This window comes from Meles meles, chromosome 4 (genome assembly GCF_922984935.1).
Source record: "Meles meles chromosome 4, mMelMel3.1 paternal haplotype, whole genome shotgun sequence".
NCBI lineage: Eukaryota > Metazoa > Chordata > Mammalia > Carnivora > Mustelidae > Meles > Meles meles.
Window position 1 is genome coordinate 132,612,361 of NC_060069.1, and position 17,615 is coordinate 132,629,975.

Consider the following 17,615-nt stretch of genomic DNA (forward strand, 5'->3'; position numbering starts at 1 on the left):
TGAGTGGCAAAACTATAGTTGCATTTTCATACACCCATTTTGCCATTGTATTAGACATTGGATTTTTCTTTTTTTGGTAGAAAATGAAGGGCAGAGAGCTGAATTATAAGACTGATACATTAGAGCAGGCCAGTGATGACTGAATAAGGATAGTGGTAGTAGGCATAAATAAAAAGTTAAGAAATCATAAAGCAATCATGTTGATATGGCAAGAGTTTGTGACTGCATTGGATGAGGGGAATAAGAGAGAGGAGTCACTTTCATGCTTCACTCTCTAGGGAAAGGTTCAAATTGAATCTGGGTGGCTCAGTCAGTTAAGCATCTGACTTCGGCTCAGGCCATGATCCTAGTGTCCTGGGATTGAGCCCTGCATGGGACTCTCCACTCAGCGGAGAACCTGCTTCTCCCTCTTTCACTCCCCCTGCTTGTGCTCTCTCTCTGTGTCAAATAAACAAATAAAATCTTAAAAAAGAAAAGAAAGAATTTTTGGAAAAGAATGATAGGTTTGATTTTAGACATAGATTGTAACTTCCAGGAGCTTAAGACAGGATTAAGTATATTTCGTTAGCAACCATATACCAGTAGTCTAGCATAATTCGTGGTACATTATAAATATTTAGTGTATACATTAATGTGTATATATGTGTATATATATATGTATATATATATATAAACAAGGAATTAATGTAAAATTGCATTTGAAATACTCATTTAAAATATTTACCATCGTATTCATATATGAATATGAAACTTAGAAGCAGTTTGATATACAAATGTGAAACTTAGAAGTCTGGGCTGGACTTGTACTGGGAGCCACTAGCATATAGGTAGTAAATGAAAATAAGAGAATGGATGTGAAAGAGAAAGTGAATTCTGATAATTTTAATAGGCTGAAGGAGGGAGAATCCCAATATTTAAGGGGTAGACAAAAGTACCTAGTAAGGAGAAGAAGGGGGTAGGGAGAGAAGTTAGGAAGTTATAAGGAGACCCAGGGTAGTCTGGTGTCCTAAATATGAAGGAGTAGGTGTTTCAGGAGACTTCGATAATAGCAAATACAATAGAGAGAAAGTCTAGAACATAATTTAAAATTTGTTTTTGATATGATGATTAAGAATCATATTCCTAATTCCAAATCAAGTTGTGGAATTGAAGAGAAAGCCAGATCAATAATTCTGACGTTGGAACGTTTCATGGCATTGTTTATTTCCCTGATTCTGTTTTCGTGGCTTCTGAGCTGTTTGTTCCAGGCTTCCTCCTGATCCTTTCTCTCTATCTGTTTGTCCTCCAGATCACTAATTCTATCTTCTGTCTCAGTTACCCTAGCTTTTAGAGAATTTAGATTGGATTGGAACTCATTGAGAGCATTTTGAACATCATCCCTGGTGGCTTTCAGTTCTGCCCTAACATTGTGAACATCATGCCTGGTGGCTTTCAGTTCTGCCCTAATCAATTCTGTTTGGTCATCCATGGCTTTCTCCAACCTAGCTATTGCCTGGATAATTGTTAGTCTGAATTCCTTTTCTGACATATTGTCTATGTCGATAGCCATTAGCTCTGTTGCAGAAGGCCCATCCTCTGTATTTTTCTTCTGTTGGGTATTCCTCCTCCTAGTCATTTTGGTAAGAGATGACTAAACAGATGCAGCTGGACTTATCGATTGTGGTGCAGTCAATGTGCACCCTGGAATGCTTCTGTGCAATCAGGATTCCCCACCCAAATGAGAGAAAAACGAGAAGAAAAAGAAATAGAGAAGAAGAAAGAAAAAAAAAGGGGGGGGAAAGAAAAAAGGAAAAAAAAAGAGAGAGAGAGATAGGAAAAAAAGGGAAGATAAAAGAGAAGGCTCAGCCCAAATGGGCCACAAGGTAAGATTTGTGGAGTATACAAACAAAAACAGACAGACAAAAAGAGTGATAAAAGTATATGACAAGAGAAAAAAATATGTATATATAAGCAAAAAAAAAAGGGAAGAACTTCATCAGAAAGAACCCCAAGTATAAGGTTTATATATTATCAGGACAAACACAAATTCACAGAAACACTGACAGAAGGAAAAATTGGGAGAATGGTTATAGATTCTCAGTGTGGGTGAGGAAGGTTATTTTGATTCTTCCTGAAGGTATCTTGATGTTTTTGTTAAGGGACTCAACTTTCCTAAGTTACAGGGGGATTAGAAACTGGTTTGCCTATAGGGGTAGCATTGATTGGGGAAAGGGGATTACCTTGAAGTTTAACTCTATATGTATAGTAGAAAATAAAAATTAAAAAAGAATAAACTAGACTAAACTAAGTTAAAATTAAAAAAGAATTAAAAAAATAGAAAAACAAAAGAAAAACACGGGTGTATGTATCAAAAAGTTCAGGTTAGAAGGTTATTAAAGAATTTGATGTACTGGACATCTCGGTGTGATGGTAAATAGGTTAAAAAATTATCTGTATGTATAAAAAAAAAAAGAACCAGAATATTGGTAAAGAGTTAAAAATAAAAGTTGTATTTATGAAGTAGTGGTGATTGTTCTCTTGTAGTCTTTTTTTTTTTCTTCCTTCCTGGTTGGTTTTCTGGGGGAGGGGCCTGCCACGTGGGTTTTCAGACAATGATGTTCCCTGAGTTAGGTCCTCCCGCTCCCCTCAAGGGGGTGAGCTCTTTTTTTTTTTTTTTTCAGGAAACTGTTTTTTTCAGCCTTTTGTTCTCTGGGGGTTTTTATGTTCTTTCATCTGCTTTCTCTGGCCTTGACAGCTTTTGATGGTTTTTGGAGGTTTAGAGGAGAGCAAACAGCACCCCAACCTCCCTCTCAGAGAGAAGCCTCAGACTGTTTTGCAAAAGCTGCTGGCAGAGTCGGTTCTGAGTCACTGTCCCTGGGGATGCAGGAGCTCCTCGTTGTACCCAAAACCAGGGCAGCGGTGGCTGTCTAGGCAGCTCCAGACCGCCAGAGAGGTTCCAAGCAGAGATCGCACACTGAGATTTTCCCGCTGTCCCGGGCTGGGAATGTCTGGTTTTTCCTGCTGCCAGAGCTCCAGGCTAGCGCCTATGAGCACCTATCCCAAGGGAGGGTGTGGGACACGCGCGTTTCAGGATTGCCGTCTGGCCAGGCTCCCAGCCCCTCACGGGAGCCAGACCCCACTCGTTCTCGGGCGCGCTGGCATTCAGGTGCACTGGCCGCTCAGGGACGGAGACCTGATTTCTCCGCCGCACTCTCTCTGGCTCCGCGCCAGGGGAGGCTGTCCTGGGTCCGGGGACTTAGGTCCCTGACCCTAACTGCCCAGGTTCCCACTATTACCCCCCGCGATCCTTTGCTGTTTGTTTTTTGAGTGCTTTCAACCAGACTCCAAGTTAATGCTGGTCCCCAGACGCAGAGCACTCTCGTGTTGGGGTGTTACTTTCCGATCGGTCACCTCTGGTGGCTCCCTCCCCCTTTTGTTTATCTTCCGATATCAGTCGGACGTTCCCAGTCTGCTTTACCTGCCACTGGCGTCTTCTGCTCCTGTAGAGATCCAGACGTGTATAATTCTGATCTCAGGCTGATTTCATGGGTGGTCGGAGTTCTTTGGTAGGTAATCAGCTTACTTTAGGGTACAGGTTGAAATGGTGCCTCCTCCTACTTCCCCGCCATCTTGACCCCCCTCGAGAAAGCCAGATCAAATAATAAATGCTCAATCACAAACAGTAGGCCAGAAAATAAAATCAGAAAATTTACATTACTCTTTAGGATAGAAAAGAGCTTGAAGGTGAACTAGATAGTAAATTTGTACCAAGATAGGGAGTGATTTTTCTTTTTAAAGTGATAGTCTTGTTGCAAATTGGTTGGGAAAAAGTTGTATGTAAAAAGATTAAGAAAAGAGGGAAATAGAAATAGAGAAAGAAAATACACAAAAAGATGAAAATATGAAGGCACTGTGGAAAGCTGAGATGAAACATACTTGTGTTAAAATGTTGGGGGACAGGGGAATTTTGTCCTCCAAGACTAGAAGGAAGACAAGGATGACTGAAGATAGCAATAAATGTTTGGAGAGTGGAGTGGAGATTGAGTGTCGAATCCTCAGGAAAAAGGCAAATTTGGCTTCTGAGTGTTCTGTAATTAGAGACTGAATAAAGAGTTTGGGGGGCATTGTGAACCATTTGTCATCAAAGAACATCTGAAAGAGAGATAAGTGAGGAGAAATGAAAGGATTGAGAGTACTATGAAACTCAGTTCTGGTTGAAGAGCATACAGTTGGAATGAAAGCTTTTTGTGAATTTTTTCTCAGAGTCTTAGGCATTCTGTGCTGTGGAAAGTGGATAGTAATGTTAGCCAGTGAGAGAATTTTGTTGGGTGAATACATTTCAGGATAAAGAAAACTATTAGGATGTGGTGAAAAAATAATTGTATATTCATAAGAATTAGGATAAATCAGAAAAGAATATGCTTTAAAGAAAGGGTATTGAAAAATCAAGGATTATAAATTTATAAAATTAAAGAGTAGGAGCAATGTGATTCATGAAATAAGGGTTAGAAAATGTAGAAAGTTTTGGTCACTGTGCAGTGAGTTCAGTATTTCAGAAGTAATTATTATAGGTGAAAAATACTAGTTATAGTCGTGAGAATGGATAACCCCAATATAGGTGAAGAGATCATCAACCTTTGGGGGCTAACATTTTGAATAAAATTACCCATGTGAATTTTGGAACCACCTGGATGACAACTGGACTGGGGGGAGGGGGACCATGATTTAGGTATCAAAGTCTTTGACTAACATGATGGTATGAGTAGGTCTTTAGGATGTGGCAGAGGTAAGTATGGATAGAGCACAAAATAAGATTTTTTTACATAGATATGTGGAAGCTGTCCTGGAAAGCTAGAATAATGTTCACACATCCCCCACCCGGATGTCCACATTGTGTAGAATGATGAGCAGACTACCTTCGAAAGTATTGATAGAAGCGATGTGATGTGACAAAGAGCTAAAATTTACTTAAAATCTGGTGTATGGACCCATTTGGAAATAGTTATTTTATTTAATATTCCATGGGCTGAAGTGGAAATATTGGAGGGGCCACAGTAAGAGACTTCGCGAAAGGAAAGAAAGCACAGGAAATAATGGAAATGAGAAGACAGTATTGTGAGATAATACATGAGGAAGCAAGTAGTGAGACTAAAGCAGCAAAGAAATGCCTTTTCATTTATTATTAATTAAAGGAGAAGGAGCTGTTGTTCAAGAGGCTGCTATAATTCTGACAGAACAGTAGGGGGAAAGGCAGAAGACAGAAGGGACTGTAGTGAGAATAGTGAGATGGTTGTGACTTGTGTGGTGTCATGTATGCTACATGGTGAGGTCACGTGTGTATGCACACTTCTGGGTGTGTGGGCACCGATCAATAGGATTGTGGTATCAAAGTGATTTAAAGTGGAATCGGAAAATTATAATGAGGGATGTTGTGAAGCATCTGTGACACCATTAAAGGCCATTCTTATTTAATTTATAGGCCATAGGGCGACTGATGGTAATATACTGCAGTCCGCATTTAAGGAAAACAACTTTGGGAGCATTTTTAGAGTGTGAAATATATAGGGGAATAAATAATGTGAGGAAAACTCGTCGAGAATTAAAATAATACATCCAGGAGAGGGAAATGACCCTGAAAGAAAAGATGAAGTTAAGAGACTTAGCTGTGTAATAGATAAAATTGTCAGGAAGGTAGGGTAGAAGATAACGCCAATATTTTCCACTCTAGAACATGAGTTAATGGTGATTACTTTAAATGATTTTAAGTTTTGATGGCTCCATCACATATTAAGGAGTTGAACAAGGAAGTCTGAAGCTAAAGAAGGAGATGCATTTGGAGGACTATATACTTGAAAACCACCCAAGCACAAATAGAGTGTTAGAAATAATAAAGGTGAGGGTATGAAATAAAAGTAAATCAGGACCATGGACAGAGTCCTGTGTTCTATTACCATTTCAGAAACTGCCTAGTAGATCAGATGAAAGAGGGAGGGGAGGAGCAGAAAGATAAATAAAAATACGAGAGCATTTTCATAGAAATATACTGAGAGCATGCCAACAACTATGAAGGATTTGACATTTTTACCTTACTTGCAAGCTATAATAAAGGTAGCCTTCCACTATTTTCTGGATGTTGACAGAAGATACAAGACTCCTGGATCAGAGACAAAAGGTTTTATTTTTTCATATCAAAAGCTGTAGCCAGATTGCATGATCTCAAGTCAGGTCTTTGATTTTCAGGTCTCACAGGGGTGATGCAAGGGGGTCTAGATGGATGTCTGCACACTCAGTGAGCTGCGTTATAGTAGAGGAATGGGGAACTTGCCACGTAATAGTAATCTTGAAGCCAGGCTGTATTTTTTGTCTAAGGGGGAGCCAGTTCCTCATCCCTTCAGGTTGCTGGCTGCAAGTAGAAACCTGAGGAATGGTCTTACAAAGAGTAGTCCGGTACTTCCATTCCCTGCAAACTCAGTGAAATGTATAAAAGGCCCATGGAAGGCAATCTCCCAAAAGAGAGTTTCAAGAAGAAGGGTATGGTCTTGCAACACATGCAAGAAGGTAGGATGACTTCAGGAAAAAGCTCATAGATTTGGTTGTTAGAGGTTCTTGGTAATCTTTCAAAGTGAATGTGCTTCCTGTTTGGTGTCATTTAAGTAAATGTCCCACAGATTAGACGTAACTGACTTCTCAGGGCTTGGGGGAGATCCTTGGGATGTGAGAGTTCTCTCTATAAATTTTTAATTTCCTAATTCAGTTTTGACATATTCTAGAAGAATTAGCCACATGACCATCACATATACTCATCTTATCTCAGTCTCTATATTGCACATTTGATCATCATGAATGTCTCAAATTCTGTTGCCTTAGGTTGAAGAAAAGAGAATCAAGCCAGTGTTGATATGTAAAAGATTTGCTTACCTAAAATTAAAGTAAATAATAATATAGCATGTTGTAAGAAAGAATGTTTTGCAAGAGTTTAAACATGGAGTTGTGGCAGACCTATGTCATAACACAATAATACATATAACATTTTTTTTATAAAAGGACAGTGAACTTGAAAAAAACTAACACATCTCTCAGTTTCACGTATACTTTGCTGGTGTAAATTTAGTTGCACCAAAACAAAATGTTTTAAATATGATTTGACTGATTCTGCTCTGCTTTAAAAATCTAACATGTTAGGGGCACCTGGGTGGCTTAATGAGTTGAATGTCCCACTCTTGATCTCAGCTTGGGTCTTTGTCTTAGGATTGTGAGTTCAAGTTCCACAGTGGGCATGGAGACTTCTTAAAAAAAAAAATAAATAAATAAAAATCTAACATGTTAAATTACTTCTGTTATTACCTGGTTCAAGTATGATAAAAATATTAAAAATACATTCTTGCCTCCCATTTGCCCACCATCCCCATCTCCATACCACTATACACATACACACGCAGGTAGCCACTGTTATTACACTCTTACATATTTTTCCAGAGTTTTCTTTTTCATGTAAAAGCAAATAAGGATGTATTTGTGGATAGGCAGAAATCTAAAGATGTTACAATAAGATTCTTGTTTCTATGTTGTTTAACTAAATGCTAATCTAGGTATTAGTATGGGGACTTTGCAAATGTAATTGCAGTTACTAATCAACTCACCTTAAAATGGGTAACTTCGTTTTTATTATCCTGCTTATTTTGATTATCATTTTTTGATCAAAGAAAAGGAGTCAGGAAAATGAGGCAGCAGGGAAATCAGAGAGATTTGATAAGTGAGAAGGATTGGACCAGACATTGCTGGTTTGAGGATAAGACACTGCTAAGCCTGAGAATGTGTGCCCTTTGGAGTTGAAAAGAATTCTTGGTCAAACAGAGACCTCAGTCCTACAATCACATAAAACTGAATTTTGCCAATAACCTGAGTGAGTTTGGAGTATTTTTGCCCCCAAGATCTCCACCAAAGAGGCCAGAACAGCCAATGCATTGATTTTTATCTTTATGGGACTTGAACAAGCGTAATAAGCTAAGACAACACAGATTTCTGACTTACAGAAACCATTAGGTAATAAATTTGTGTTGTTTTACCCTGCTGAGTTAGTGATAATTTACATGGCAGCAGTAGGAAATGGATATGATGTTTATTTTTCTCTGTATTATATAAAAGTTGAATTTTATCATACAGCTTGCATTTTGCCTTTTTTTCACTTAACATTGTATCTTGGGACTCTTTAAATAAAATTATGAGTTTTGAATTCATTTGCCAGCTACATATTTCTCTACTGTATTAATGTACTTTAACTTATTTGATCAGACCCCTATTGATGGACATTTGGGTTGTTTTTAATCTTTTGCTAACATGCTGGGATAAATAATCTTACTTAAACTTCATTCACATATTTGCTAGTACATCTTGGAGGTAGATATTGCTAGATAAAAGAATATATAAATGTAATTTTGATTGATATTGCTTCAAGGGTTGTTTCCCCTACTAACTCCCCTCGTAGAGTCATAATGTCCACCCTGAAGTTAAATAGACTAGAACAGAACTTGCCAAGCATGAGGACAATAAAGAGGTTATGGACAACCCTGATGACATCATGTAACTTGAAGTTCATCTAGTGGAGAAGAAGTATCCATGACAATTTTGAACATGGGAGTGACACTGTGAAATGATTCTGAAGATCTTGATTTTTATTTTTATTTTTTTTTAAGATTTTATTTATTTATTTGACAGGCAGAGATCACAAGTAGGCAGAGAGGCAGGCAGACAGAGAGAGAAGGTGGAAGCAGGCTCCCTGCTAAGCAGAGAGCACGATGCGGGGCTCGATCCCAGGACCCTGGGACCATGACCTGAGCTGAAGGCAGAGGCTTTAACCCACTGAGCCACCCAGGCGCCCCAAGATCTTGATTTTTAAAGATCTCTATCGTGGCATCAGGTATTATGTATGTCAAGCATGTAGTTACTTAGTATAAAAAATTATCTTCTTGACTATCACCAAGACTTTTTGTTGGATTTCTGATATCATTAGATAGAGAAAATATATAGGCTCTCAATATTCTCTTGGTTCTATTAGTGTGTTGTAGGTATGTGAATGTCAGTTATTACAAATTTCATAAGATGTATTTATTCTATTAGAGTTTGAGAAGAACTCGTTCTTAAGATATTCACTTGTTGGGGGTGCCTGGGTGGCTCAGTTGGTTAGGCTGCTGCCTTCGGCTCGGGTCATGATTCCAGATTCCTGGGATCGAGTCCCGCATCGGGCTCCTGCTCAGCGGAGAGCCTGCTTCTCTCTCTCCCTCTGCCTGCCTCTCTACTTACTTGTGCTATTTCTCTGTCAAATAAATAAATAAAATCTTAAAAAAAAAAGATACTCACTTGTTAATACCTCAATGTATTTATAATATTACTGCTACTTGAATTAACTCATTAACAAATAAAAACAAGTCTTAAAAGAAATTTGCGAAGCACACAAAAAAAGTTGATTATCATGTTTACTTTCAAACCTCAGAAAAAAATGAGAAATGTTTTTACTTCAATATAGAATTTTAAGTGATTGATATAGTACATAGTAGAGTAAGATACCATGACCATGAAATTTTTAGCAAGAAACATATAGTATGCTGGATATCAGAAAGGGAGTCTGAATTTTTCTAAAAAATTATGTGAGTACTGTCAGGTATGACACTTATTTATTGAAGCAGTTTGATGTTTTCAGAAAAACCAGTGGACATGAAAGGGTCATTAAGACATGACACATAACGACTTTTAGCTTCTAAAGAAATGACAGCAGCTTTGGAGAACTTCTAATGTCACAAGTTGAGGATGGATTTGAAAAAGGAACTTCTCTGGAGAAACATAATTTTTAAAGTATTGACCTCAGTAGAAAATATTTGAGGGACAAGTGAAGAATAAAATATTAGAGTTTGGCACTTTCATAAGTGATACTATGTCTATAGAAAAAGATGAAGGGATTAAATATAAGACCCAGATTTTTTCGTACTTCAACCTATAGTTGTTCAAGTGTTCTCAAACACGTTTTTTACACTTAAAAGAAAGATGCCATAACAGACATAAACGTTTTCTAGTATGTTTGATCCTGTCCAATAAATGAGTTTCCACAGTCAATTTGACCACTGAAAGGTTGAGTTCCTCCCACCCTAAACACACACACACACACACACACACACACACACACACATACACCCAAATGCCTCTGTGTGGACCAGTGCTACCTTTAGTTGAGAACTGCTGGACCAAATAGACGAAATCTGCTCCCCGTCTGTGATTCCAGGGGAAAAGGAGCAAGATGAGAATCAGGCTCAGGTAATGACATTGAGGGTGAAGAATTAATAAGGCTGAGTTTTAGCTTTGTATATAAAAGCAAATATTATTATGCCAAAAGGCATAGTGTATCATCAGACTTGCAGAATTAAAATTAAATTGATAAGAGAAAAGTATTTCATCTTCAAAATTTTAAATCTTAAAGAAGTGCATTTTTTTCTTAAAGGTAAATAGTATTGTGTTCTATTTGATGAAAGAGTTGAAGGATTGTGTACTTTGCAGTGTCATTTTATTAACTCTCACTGAGCAAGACTATTTTATTTATTTTTCTGAAAGATTTTAGTTATTTATTTGCGAGAGAGAGTGAGAGCACAAGTGGCAGGGAGGGGCAAGGGGAGAGGGAGAAGAAGACTCTCTTCTGAGCAGGGAGCCTGAGATGGGGCTCAATCCCAGGACTCCGAGATCATGACCTGAGCTGAAGTCAGATGCTTACCCAACTGAGCCACCCATTCCTGGGTAAGAACTGTATTTTAAACAAATGGGCTGAGAATCAACTTGAGAAGCAACAGTAAGAAATACTTCAAAAGTCTAACCAAATGCTGGTGTGGTAGGTCAGACTAGCTGTGTTGCAAAGGGCTTTAAAATAGAATTTTCCAGGCCCTAAAAACTTTGAGAATCAAACATTTCTAGTGATACAGTGTTTATACCCAAAGTAAAGTGGTAAATGTAAGCAGGTTTTTTTATTAATTATTTTTATTAATATGTTAAGTATTGTTTGCCCCAGGGGTACAGGTCTGTGAATTGTCCGGCTTGTAAGCAGTTATTCATATAATTTAAACCAAAACGTAGGTTTGCCTCAGTAGGTTTTTCAGCTGACATAGTTTTAACTTGAATTATTCATATTAACTGCAGCAATTCTACATGTTTCTTCACATTCATAGACAATTTTGGATTCGCAAAAGGTTTTGGTCTGCTTCTTGACATTCTATCATATAGCAGTGCTCTAAGCATCCCCAAAACTGTGAAATTCTTGAGCGAAATGATGTGAGTTGCATCTCAATTGCATTCAGAGGGGAGCAGAAGGATTAGGAGAGAGTATGGAAAATTGCTTAGCTGGTCCTTTCGATTATTGATGAAAAGGCAGAATAATCCAGAAAGGGACCATCTACCTCCCACAGCAATGTATTTTCTGATTAACTCAAAGAAGCTGATATCAGAGTGAACTTGGGTTCAATGGATTGCACCAGAAAAATCTGCAAAAGGATTATCTTATTAGCAGAGGGAGGACACATAAAGAAAATTCATATACACAAGAGCCAGGAGTACATGACAAATCCTTAAGCAGTGTAGCTTCAACAAAATATTAAATGTATATACATCCAAGACGAAAGGTGGAATATTGAAGTTGTTAAGACAGGTGCTTTACAAAAAGGTGGAGGAATATAAAACAGAGAAATGTGAGGTGGGGAAACCTGGAAACTGACAGCAGACACTTTGCAACAAGAAATTTGTTGACATATACTTGGAAACAAATGAAGAACTATAGAGGGTGTAAATAGATTCTTGGATATTGCTGTAGGTAACCCGGCCTTAACAAAAGAAGACGAGGAAATGTTTTTATAGATTGGCAACGGCTGTAGCAAGGCACGTTCTTTGATCCTGGCAGGATTTTAATTGCTTTGCTGTTGATTGGCATGCAACTATGTTCAAATGAAGGAAGAGAACATATTTCGAGAGCTATTTCAAGGATTGCTTTCTGATACACTTCACTGAACAGCTTAGGTGGTTAGAGGCTATTTTGGACGATAGCCTAGAAATGACTCTGAGTAGGATAAATAAGGCTGAAATAGAAGAAAGTTGCTATCTCACACTGTAATCACGATAACCTTCATTTTAAAATACTCCGGAGAGGTCAGAAAAGAAACAAGCACATTACAGAGAGAAGTATACAAAATCTTAATTGGAAGAATGTCTGAAATGCTTGAATAAATTTTGATTGTACTCTTAATAGAAATGAATAGTAACAGCAGAGCTAACTCTTTAGGGGTTCAAAGCGCCTGTGTGTTTGGGGGGTTGTTTATATACCCACAGAAAGTTCTGAGCGAATATGATGAACAAAGAGTTTCTGTAGGTTGCTTTCTGGACTCCCTTCGAAAGGATGATCTAAGGCGTGGTATGACAAGACATGACAATAGCAATCGACCACTGTGAATTTTTGAAAAAAATGCCTCGTGTACTGTCATTTTCCCCAGGAATTCACGACCCTGCATCATGGGTCTGGAGCAAGGGACTACTTAGGAGCCAGGATCCTCCATAAAAAAATCTATTTTGTTGTTGTTGTTGTTTTCTCCATCTATGTCTGCAAGGCTAAGGTATGTTGAGAAATTGAATCGGATGGAATCCATCCTGAATATTCCAAATCAGGAATTTTTTAAAAGTATGTACTCTTAAATTTTGTTGGTTTGTGTAGATTTTGCTTAATACTTGCTTCCACTTTTCATTCAGAACTAACCATGGTGAGTCCTATATTGAGTAAAGGCTCATGGTTTGATTTTTGAAGGTTATGCCCACAGCCACCCAGAAGAAGCATATAAGGTCGCCATGATGCAGGCGGATTATTTCTTCCCACTACCCATCGGGGGGAAGGCAGAAGCCTGATAGATGCTAATGACAATTCTCGCACCTGAATGAAAGCACACAAATAATTTCGTTAGTAATTTTCCTTTATACCAAGAGGAAACTATATGTTAATTTTTTTTTCACAAATTTGAGTCCTGTCTGCATCATAAATCAGACTGAGTTGAAAATGGGAAAATTCGGTCGTTTATCTGTGAATTGCCTACATATATGGTGCCAAACACCCAGCTGAACAGAGAAAAATTGAACAATAAGTATCTTTTCAACTTCATCCTGGGTGTTTCCTTGGAACCTGGTGATTTTATTAGCTTCATGCTCCCTGAGAAGAAACACTCTGTTGTTTAGTCGGGGGACCCAAACTCTCCGGCTTTGAATTTCAGTGCTTTCTCTGGCTTCCCTGCTTTGTGTCATATTGTCTTCCACTAGGATTCTTTATTTGTCTCTAGCCTCTTCAGATTATTCCCTCACGGGTGATTGCCCTGGCTTCTCGGGTTGCGTCTCAAGGTTTTCCTTCTAGGACTGCTCCTTGTCCTTCTTACACTGTAGCCATTGGTTCATTAATAACCTCTACTGAGTATCTGATTGCAGCTTCAGTGTCTCAGTCCAAACAGGGGCTGAAGGGTCTTGCTTCTCTGGGAAGAGCTATTTGATATTCTACTGACAGAGCTGTTTGGGGGGCTGTGGGACTTGAAAAGGATGGTTCTTTCTGTGCAGGAACTGTACCTGCTCCTTAGAGGGAGCTTTCCTTATAGCAGAAGGAACAAGGGTCATAGTCATAGCTTCACGTTGTTGATGGAGGGGTAATGACCCTGGAAGGGAAAGTAGCTCAGTGTACTCAGAACGCCCCATCCACCAACACCAGGGTAAAATGATGGAATTACCCCCTCCCACGACCATCACCTATATACACACCATTCAACTCCTCTCTTTGTGGCTTCCTACTCACTGTGCCTTGAGATTCCTCTTCTTCAAAAATGGCCCTGAAAATAATTTTGCTAAGGAGTGCAGGCAGTGACTGAGTGTGAAGATACCACTGTGTTATTAAACATTCTAAATTAGCCTATCCTATTTCAGGGTGGTTTGAGGTCAGCCTCACTGTAAAATAAATGTGCATCCTAAGGAAAAAGGAAGTGGTGGTCAGTCTCTCCCATCCTCTGATAGTTAGGATGTAGAAGGTGGGTTTGAGAAAGGTTGCATAAATCCATCTGGTGTAAGTGCCGATAACTAAGCAGCTCATAACTTTTCCTCTGTGCAGCTCTTCACTCTCTCCACACCATTGTCTAGTGAGATTTGCAGATTAGCCATAAATAGGAAGGTACATCTCTTTCTCCTTCCACCCATATCGGGAAAAGCAGTGTTTCCAAACCCATACCATTGGCTTTGGTTCCAGTCCCCTCCTGCCTGCTTTGGTGTGGTTCCCCATCAAATACCCTCTTTCTGGGGCACCTGGGTGGCTCAGTGGGTTGGGCCGCTGCCTTCGGCTCGGGTCATGGTCTCGGGGTCCTGGGATCGAGCCCTGCATCTGGCTCTCTGCTCCGTGGGGAGCCTGCTTCCCCCTCTCTCTCTGCCTGCTGCTCTACTTGTGATCTCTCTCTCTCTCTGTCAAATAAATAAATAAAAGAAAAAAAAATACCCTCTTTCTTTTCGGATCTTTACTTTCTTCTTTTTTTGTCAGTAAGTACAAAAACAGTTCTAAGTGACCAATGACCTTCTTAATGTTAAACCTAGAATTTTTTAAACTGTAAATCTACTTTTCTAATTCTCTTATTTTCTATTGTTTTTGTTCTTGTTTTCATTTGGCTTCCACCACAATGTCTTCCACAAGATTATTTTCTTCACACCTTGTCAACTAGTGTTCCTTTATCACAGTCCTGTTATTTGTTGTCCCTCCTAAGTCTTCCACTCCCTCTCATGCCTTTGGTCACTGTTTATATTCTCATGGATCTCAGATTTAGACTGCAAATCTCTAGATTTGTCCGAAGAGCATCTCTACATGGAGGTTCTGTGAGCCCTTCAAATTCGTATATCCAAGACTGAATTCATCATATTCTCCTTCAAAACTCAGCTCCCTCCTGTATCTGCAATCTCAGCATCCCGGAAGCCTGAGCTAGAAACATGGCAGTCATTCTGGACACCAACTTGCTTTCACGGTCCCCACCAAACTATGCTTTCACCGAGGACTGAGGATTCAACATCTTAAATCCCTCTCTAAACCACCCTTGTTTTCAATGGCTACACTGCAGTCTTCATAGAATTCAATCTCCTGAATGGTCTCTGGCCTCCATTGTGAGGCTCTTTATCCAATGTACCTTCCATATTGCAGCCAAAATGGAAATATTTAGTCATATATAATGTGCTTTCATAAAACCGCTACATTTCTCCTCTGAGCTCTCCGGGTAAAGATAAATATCTTTTTTTTTTTTTTTTAAGATTTTATTTATTTATCTGACAGAGAGAGATCACAAATAGGCGGAGAGGCAGGCAGAGACAGAGAGAGGATGAAGCAGGCTCCCCGCCAAGCAGAGAGCCCGATGCGGGACTCGATCCCAGGACCTTGGGATCATGACCTGGGCGGAAGATAGAGGCTTAATCCACTGAGCCACCCAGGTGCCCAAAGATAAATATCTTAACCAAGGATTTTAAGTCCTTTTTTCTCCTAATATCTGTCAACTTTTATTTTCTGCCTCTCCCCTAGTACTTCATTTACTTGGAATAATGAGCCTTTAGGTTTCCCTAAGTTCACCTCTCTTCTACCTGGAATGTTCTGTGGCATTTTTTCCTATGCAATACAGACCACACACATAGACTCAGGCACACGCACGCACACACACGCACACACACACACAAGTGCCTAGAGTTTATCTTACAAATTCCTAATTGTTGACGCCTCCCAAGAATCCGTTCCTAACTTCACCATCTGATTTAAGCTTGTCTACTGTGTTACTTGTTCATTTGTTATCATGATGTCCTATAATCAGGGACAACCAATCCACATCAGATTGGGATTTTCTTAACGGCAGAGACTGTATCTTAATTAACTTCATGTCCTCTTGACTGGACAGAGTGGATGACAGGTATCATCTTTTGAATAAAACTTGGCACAGTGGGGCTTTCCCCTAGCATTTCTCATTCCTGGGTGAAGTGATTAACCCCATTCTGGGGTCCTGGCTCACATTGAGCCAGGCTAACAAAGAGGGCCTTGCAAAAACAAAACAAAACAAAAACAAACAAACAAACAAACAAAACAAAAACCATGAAGATTGTGCTGTTAGAAAGCACATGCCTTGTTATGATCTGGTTAGGGAATCAAAGGCCAAAGCAAACATCTTTTGCATTCCCTCTTGGTTCAGTGTTTGTGTTTGACCATCTAACGATAAGGCATTCTTTCTGATAAATGTGTCTGCCTGTCCTTTCCACAGTTAAGAGGAAAATGATGACAAAAAGACTCCACATGGTGGGAGTGTGAGAGCTCTGAGAATGTAGTTCAACGGTGACTTTATGTTTTGGTAGATCTGACTCAAGACAGGTTTACACAGAAAAGAGGGCAGGATGGTGTAGGTTGTTTTTTGCTGTAAAAATAAAATGGCAGATCATGTGTTTTACTACTAAAAAGAAGAGATGCAAAAAAACAGATATTCAAAAGTAGATATATAATTTTAACAAGAGAAACTGTTTCAAGGAAATATAAGATAAACTTGTTTTTAAATCATGTCTTGGCTACATTTTTAAGTAACACACTCAGATATTTTTTTCTCTAGTCTCCAGACACTTTCAGGTGAAGCATCGTTAAATTCAAAGCAGTGGGTATAATTATTAATCTGATAAAAGTGCAACAAATATACCTTTTTTCTCTGTATTTCTAGACACTTTTGATACTTTATTATATTTATTGTACTGTTTTAAGATTAACAACTGAACTCATTGCTCTAAATTTAGAGGCTCTTCACCTGAAAAATGTTAAGTGTTATCTGAATATGTAATTTACATATTGTTTAAAATTAAGTTTACTCTGTTTCTCAACTTGCGGAGTCCCTGAATTATATAGATGTTATAGAATACACAATTTTAAGGATATGAGAAAGTTCAAAGTATAAATATAGTGAAAAAAAATCAGGATCTATACACACAATTTGATATGTTAAACTATCAATTTATTAATATATTTGGAAGAAAACAAATGTTAAGAGTGATTATCTCTACTAGTATGACCTCCTGAATTTACAGAGTTTTTAAAAGGAGTATCTCTTATCCTTTAACAAGGAAAATTTTTTAAAAATATTATTTTCCTAATGGTTTTCACAGAAATATAGACTAAATCCTTGAGATCATTTTATCAAGTTTGAGAAGGCGACCTGGGGCTTTTGGTGTTGGGTGATTTTCAGCACTCCTCTGGTTAGCAGTCTGAATTAATGATATCTGACTTAATCCTGCTTTTGAATGGTTACTTTTGATCATAGTCAAGAGCATCTATTTCACAGTTACAATCCCAAAACCTGTTTGATAATGTTTACTGACAATTACAGGCTTAGCTAAGAAGTAACAACAGGGAGTAAAGCGGTCTTTGAATAAAGTTGGCCTCAAAATGAACAACAGTAGGAGACTGATTGGCTCAGTTTTATTTAACATTTTTAAGTCTGATCTTTGACATTTTCATTAGTGAGCAAAAATAGCACATTGATGCAATTCTCGGGTGGCTTATGGGGAAAAATGCTAAACATACCAGAACCCACTAAATA